Source organism: Anopheles arabiensis, chromosome 2 (genome assembly GCF_016920715.1).
Source record: "Anopheles arabiensis isolate DONGOLA chromosome 2, AaraD3, whole genome shotgun sequence".
NCBI lineage: Eukaryota > Metazoa > Arthropoda > Insecta > Diptera > Culicidae > Anopheles > Anopheles arabiensis.
In genome coordinates this window covers 33,198,974-33,206,646 of record NC_053517.1, presented here as the reverse complement: position 1 = coordinate 33,206,646, position 7,673 = coordinate 33,198,974, and positions in this window count along the sequence as shown.

Sequence of the window (7,673 nt, the reverse complement as noted above, 5' to 3'; positions counted from 1 at the left end):
CAAAACAGGAGATAAAAGTGAACAGGCAACAGCAAAAAAAAACTATCGCCTTCCTCTTCGCCTTCCATTACACGACGGAACTGCTCCACCACAGTCGTAGATCAAAACGGTTTGCAAAAAATAAACCGCTTTTCGCGTACCGGTCCCAAGTCATGGCCGGTCATGAACGGACACTGTCATGGCGGCGTTACGTAACACCAACCGGGCCAATTCAAGCTTTGGGAGTTCACTACACACAGCCACACACACACACATACACTCTGGAGGTAGAGATTGTTTTACTATTGATTTACTTTTGCTACAAAAAAATACCACCAACCTTGCACAGGTTTTTGGAATGGGCCGGAACGAACATCGCAAACCTAATGACCGGTGGTGGATTGGGGCGATTGGCGAATTGGTTCGGCCTTTTCCGATCGATCCACCGCACTCGTTCCCAACCTGATCCATGATGGTGGTGCCGATCTGCTGCGCCCCTTTGATTGGAGGTGCACGCTGCGGCGTGCAAGCAAACGAGGATAACCGCTAATAACTGTTGCAAACTGAGGCGCATTACCTTGACGAGGACGTACACATTTTGGCACACCTTCACCAAATTTAAGCGATGACGTTGAGCCTACGACCGGGCTCGACTTTTGCTTTTTTTTGGGCCGCGTTGAGCGAGTAACGAATGTGCAGGTTAATTAGAAGAAGTAAAGTGAACGTAGAGAGTGTCGTAGAGCGTGATCATGACATGTCAATAACTCAATGCAGTTCAATTGTGTTAAATCATTTATAGAAGCATATTCCAGCAGGTCTTTCACGCAAATTGATTGAAATTTATTTAAGAATCTAACTAAATGAATTAACAATATAATATTTAGTACATTTTACTACAACTACAAGAAGTGCAGGGACAATTGTATTCGTATTATTTTTCTGTTTAGACGTTGATGTGTTAAACTGCTTTTTATTTTAAGCAATTCATTTGTCACAAGGTTTCCAAATACTCAAGTAAGAATCTTCAAATAACTTGTACTAACAAATACTAAATATATTTTATATATTCTTCCAAAGAAAAGTCGTAGATTAGACTGAAAGTTTTGCGATCTTCACTCGAGGACTAGAAAATGGTCCAACTTATGGTTAGAAATTACATTTTTAAAACACTTTTTTATCATAACACTGCTTCTAGACGACCAACTTTTGTACGAAGAAAAATAGTCGGCGATCTCTTTGTTCTAAAAAAAAAAGTTTTAGAACAAAATCAGATCAAATCAAATCAATTCGAGTTTTTAGAACAAGTATTATCAGCTAGTGAAAAATGTTCAAAAATATACTTGTTTTAGTACATACTACCAAAATCAAAACAATTGCCATGTATACTATTGAAATAAACTTCCAGTAAAAATTCTTTTCATAAATCAAATAATTACAAATCAGTGTTAGTGCATATTTGTTTATTCAAGGAACAGGCAAAAAAAAAATCTAACTGAATTTGGTAAAAACAAACTTGCAGATAGTAAATCTAGACTGTTTGCCAGACGATAGCTCACATTGGCAGACTAAATAATAATGCTCGCATAATCAATTGGCAAACGAAGACCACTCCAAGCAATTTAGCAGTGATTGATAAGTGAAATCAGAGACCAAATATAACACAGAGCCGCAAATCCGAACCAAAGCGATTGTACCACGAACAAGCCTCCCACAAATTACATGTTTCTTGAAGGAAGACTAAATTCCTCCCAAAAGAATCATCTCGCTCTGTCCGTGTGCTTCGAGCTGACATCGCCACAGATTAGTAATCGACGAACGATCAGCGTGGTAAACATATTTTGCCGTTCGTGCGGCTTCTTATCTGTCCGTTCTAATACACCGTACAATGATCATCCCCAGCCTGTGTTTGTATGGTGCCGATCGTTGTTGTTTATTTATGATTTCCTTCCATCACCGAGCATCCCCGGACTGGTGATAAGATTGCTGGCAGGCAGAGACGGCTAACCTACTAGTGTCCACTCGTTATTAGGCCGCGCGGAATGATTCCATCCAACGTTTAAGCGCCTCAGCGCTTCATTTTTGGACTCGGACTTGGTCTTCACCGGTTCACTTCCGCCACGGTCCGATTCGAACGGGAAGCTTGGACCGAATTTATTAGAACGATCGTGCACATTGCGGCATCTCGCGCCGGAGGGAAGATAATGCCGCCAGGATGCCAGCACAGAACGCATAAGAAAAGCTGGTGGTGCTGGTCAGCTGACCCGATTCGTCGATGCGGAAAGATCGCCCCGGTTAGTGATAATGGGCAGATAGTTCCGAATCGGACGGCGTTAGGCAAAGTGCCCGTTATCACCCCACAGGAGTAGTGTTGGTCGTTTGACAATGCAATGGGTGGATGATCTAGCGTGTGTGCCACAGTAACCGCGCACTGGCAGCGTTGTCCGTTCCGTTTGTTTGTGCAACTGAGCTGCTGATGTTGATGATGATGAGACCTCCCCCTGAGCGGACGGTCACGATGAAGCCTACAAGCCGCGGGTGTATTTCCTTGGCCGGTCGCTGGGTATTTTACTTTCATTTTTGTTTGCTTTCCCTGCCCATAAATCATAACACAGGTGGTGCAGGAGATGCAGGACGGCCACAGGGTGGCGCTAGTGACGTACGGGCCCGTACCTGCTATCAGCAGGCTGCTTTTATGAACTTGACATAGACGGTTGGCAAAGTTGTGGAGATCAAGATCTTTGTGTCCCGCAATCTCGCCCGCTAATTAGTTGCAGTTTAACTGGCGCGACTCGTTGTCACACGCCTTTGGCAGGGTGTGCGATTGTATGAAGAGCTTTTAGTACTACGTCTGTTAGTAGTGCGGAATCATTTTCTTCGTTTTTGCTCCCAGTCCTTTGTTACGAGCGAAGCATGAGCTATAACGATGTAGTCGGCCAAGGCCAGTCTTAGCTGGTGATGAGAATGATCTTTGATTAATTGGTAAATCCATAGTAGGGCAGTCGGTTCTGCGCAACAGGATGCGCGATCTATTTCAATGACCCAAGACGGGCATGCTGTGAGGAATTATAAATTAAGAATAATACGTAAAAAAACAAAATTTCGTGTGCAACATATGATCATGCGATTCGATAATACTATAGAATATAAAAATCCCTATATTGCAGTGGTCTCCAACCTGTGGTCCGTGCCATTAACAGATGTGGTCCGCGAAAGAATGTATTTTTGGAAATGATAAGCTTATTACTACTTGAAGCTTAATTGTGGGATAAAAATGCCCAATATTTAAGCTTCAATTTTCAACAGGCACGTCTAGAATAAGATTTAAACATATTTTTGATCAAAAACTTCGAACTAAGTCAACAAAATGTATGCCCTCAATCGATGTGGGCCGCGATAAATATATTTTCTAAGCCAAGTGGTCCGCGATCCTAAAAAGGTTGGTGAACACTGCTATATTGTATCATCAATATTATACTTATTGCCCAAAAAACAGATGCTTCTAACTTAATTACTGAATCTTTGACCAAGTAACAGGGAAACGTTGGACAAATATCATGTACAATGTCTGGAATACAAGTATAAAATCTCTTGAATTAGTGTGTTTAGCACAGTTTTGTTATCTCGATTAAAGCAAGTGAATGTCTGTCAAACTTGATCATGTAATAGTAATTGCTTTAGTAATTGCGTATGAATTATGGAATTACTGTGATATTGTTATTGACAACTAATTATTTGATTAGATTTCGTGCTGTACCTCTTAGCATGACGATCATGAAGAATGCGATCGATCAGATAGTATATTTTACAATACAATAAGCTTTATCATGAGCATATTTTTAATGAAATTACACTCGGAATTAATTGAGATTTAAACTAGCTCAATGGCCCAAAGTGGCACCCCCCAACGGATTGTTCACACGATAAAACGCGAATACAATTATCTTTTTAGAACTACGCATGGTGTCAGGTTTTAGTACAGCAAAACTCTCAGCCACATTTCTTTATCGTTTGCACATGGCGGGGCAAGCGAAGCCCAAAGCCGTCGCACCGTGCTACCCGCGCGGTTACACATGTACGACACGTATGTTTGGTTGTCAAATTAGTACGCGCAAATCAGCACAAAAAACACCAACAACACCACCCCTCTTCTTTCCATCCAGACGCGACCGGTGGTAACGACGACTTGGCTACATTTGTTTTACTATTCGCATTCGCACAAAAATGGCTCAGCGGCGTGTCTCACAGCTTCCGGTTAATTGTGGAAGGAATTTGTGCTTCCGCTGCCGTCGGTTTTGACCATTCTTACCTCATGCGTGTAGCACTCTATGTAAATGTGCAATAGGTTGAATTAGTGACGAATTGTGCTTTGTGGTCAAGGTTTGGGATTACGACTAAAGGGAAGTGAAAAACTAGCACCATTTAAAAAAATCCCAATCGAGAGCTTTAGTTCGAGATTTAATAGGCTCAGGGGTAAGGTTGTCGAGTGTTCCGTATACTGCAGGTTGATTGATTAATTGTGCAGTTAAACGAGCTTCCAAACCTTCCAAAACTGTCCAACCAAAAGCTGAGAGCACTTTCATGGTCAATTAGTTTGCAGAGACCATATGTACAACAGAGGATTAATGGCAGGAATTTAATGACATCGGTTTGCGATACCAAAAACCATCCCAGGTGGTAAAAGTAATGTTGTTCAAAGCGTTCCTTTTTTGGGCGTATTAATAGGTACTTACAAACACCTCATAAACATACGCTCATTTCAGCTCATTCCAGCATCAACCCTGATTGCTAACTACCAGGTACCAGGTTGGTGCCACCATCGTCAGCAGCGGAGTCAAACTTTATGTTTAGATTGAGTTGTAGGTTGCCCTTTTAAAGGCTGTTTAATGAGTGTTTAACAAAGTACCATATACATTGGTGAGATCTTCTACAATTATACTACCAAACACGTTGAGGCGCTTATCAGATCATCCCACGGATTCGGCGCCCACGGTAACACGCACTGCACTTTTACTTTCCCTTTTTTGTGCGCATCAGATTCTTCCCCCGAGGCACATTTTTCTAAATATAGTGCAAACACCAAATGCACCACAAACGCATTCCCCTTCGCAGCTTCCAACGATGCAAACGAAAATAGCATTGCTGCGTCGACAGCCACACGCGGAGACCACGCGGAAAACAAACCGTCTGCAGCGCTGCAGTTGCACTTGCACCGTCCATCCGTTCTCTTCGTCTCTCTGTCTCCTTCTCTCTCTGTCTCCTTCTCTCTCTCTCACTCTCTCTCCCGTTCTGTCTCTCTGGTCTGACAGAATCTTCTCGCACTTTGACCGGTTTTCGGCGTACATGCAATGGGCCGAGGTAGACGGACGATCCTGCACCTCCGCACTGATCGCCGACAGTGGTTTGCAGGAAACCGTGTGCGGCAAACAGGGCACATGTGGCGTGAACGCAAAGCCGACGCAAAGGACAGCAATGAAATGGCACAAAACAGCAACATGTAACAAAAAAAAAAAACAAAAAACAACAACTGCAAATGCTACGGAAGGGTCTGCGAGGAGATGGGATCGAATTTTGTTTAAGACTTCGTTTACCACCGCCAGCGGACGATCGGGCGATCCTGCCGTATCGGAATGTATCCGAGTACTTTTCCATAAGAACGCCAGCACAAAGCAATGGTGGCGAGGGAGAAAGAAGCAGAGAACGAAAAAATAAACCTAAAAAGGGAACACTTGCCCAAAATAGATGAGTTCCGATTCCGGGTATTGTATTCGGGGTGGCGGATCTAACATCGTCGTAACAAAAAAAGGGATCATGATTTTTTTTTTGGGAACAGGCAAGAGCACAATACAAGAGTGCAAGAGCAAAGAGGGCGAAAAAAACAACACAATTTGCACAAGATACGTATGAATGACGGATCTAGGCGCCCCGGCAGATCTCCTGCTGGGAAAGATTATATGAGGGGTTTTGTTTTGCTTTGTTCGCCACGTTTTCCGGAAGGATAAATGTGTTCTTTTAAGCTATTCAAAAGAAGCAAAAAACGATGACACATTCCGACAAGTTGTGCAGGGGTTTTCGGCACAGGTTTTGTTGAAAATGGAGAATGTTAGATATAGTTCTCTTTCTTTGCAGACATTTTCATTTTAATCTGCATTTTTTGACAAATTTTAGTCATGCTTATGTGGTAAAAGAACTGTCAATCAGTATCAGCACACAAAAAAGTAAAACGTTTTGGTAATAAAAATAAAACATAAAATTTGTTAATCATTTGTGGAAGAGAACAACAAAAAACATACTAATAGATAAGAAGATAACACAGTTACAAAAATCAATAGAAAGAAAACAATAGAACGTAACAAAAGAAATAAAAACGAAACGAATATACTATAATTAATCTAGAAGAAAAGAGCAGAGCAAAAAATGCGTTTATAATGTGTGAAACATGAAATACAAAACACGCAACAATCGAATGTGTGGAACCTTACGCAACAAGAATATTGAATGAACGCAACAAGTTGGTTAGTCGCTCAACAGCGCAAAGAACGAAAGAGTCGCAACCGCAACCGAACCTATAGGTGTAGCATTTTGTTCGTGTCGATTTCTCTCCGCTCATCTCTTCTCTGTGTTATGATCATCCGTGTTGGTGCGGGAATGCGTTTTCGCTAAAGCTTTTTGTTATCGCTTATATCTTCTTGAGATACTTGTTATTTTTTGTTGATGTTGTCGTTGTCTCTCCTACGTTCGTTTCGCTTTTCGTTGGCATTCTTTTGCAGTTTTCTTTTCTTCGTTCTATTTCACCACGACCACCACCAGCTCTGTGCCCTTTTCCCTTTTTCCAGGAACTGTGGCGCTCAATTTATTCCATTCAAAGCACGCATCTTCTTACAAACATCCTCCGGCATTCCCGTATGGAGGAAGTCGAAGCATGAGCATATTGACAACAGGTCTTGTAACATTCTCGCTTCACTTTGCTTGCCATTCGCACACACACACACACGCACCGTCGTTTCGCACACATCCGTGCGATCTTTTGCCGTTCTACCAATCTGTTCTTCACTTTTGCCATCAAAACGCGTCCTATTCGTTCATTTATTTTCCACCCCGCTTTCCTCTGTATGCCTGTTTCTTGTTTACTTGGGTTGCAGTTTCCAAACGGCTCCGCGACCGGTTCGCATTCCTCTAAGGTCGCCGGGTCCGTGCTGCAAGCGGAGACGCCGTTGCCCGCCGTTGCGGCACGTTCGGACCAGCGTTCTTGGGTGCCTGCCTCTAAAATTTGGCTACAAAAAGACGCGCCACTACTGCCCACGATGTAAACAGTTTTGCAACCCACAATTTGCACCCCTACTTAAATGGTTTATAGGTTGATGGTACATAATTTCGGGAGTTTATTGGGTTTTGGGTGAATAATTGTGCGTGTGGGGGAAGAACGGTAGATTAGTCGTTTTATGGTGATTAATTTATGGGTATGCAATTGCTATTAATTTGTTACACTCGTTAATAAATAAGCCAAAGAAATTCTGTTTAATAACCAGTCCATCATATATATTACAGGGGTTTTCAATCTATTGTAGGTATTTTTGTATTTGACAGTTTCTTCTTCTATTTTGGCGAGAAAGGGAGTATCCTCTTACGTTCGTTCAAACCGATGATTGCAACTCCCATATTTAGAGGCTTAATTTCTCATTTTAAGACGTCGACTA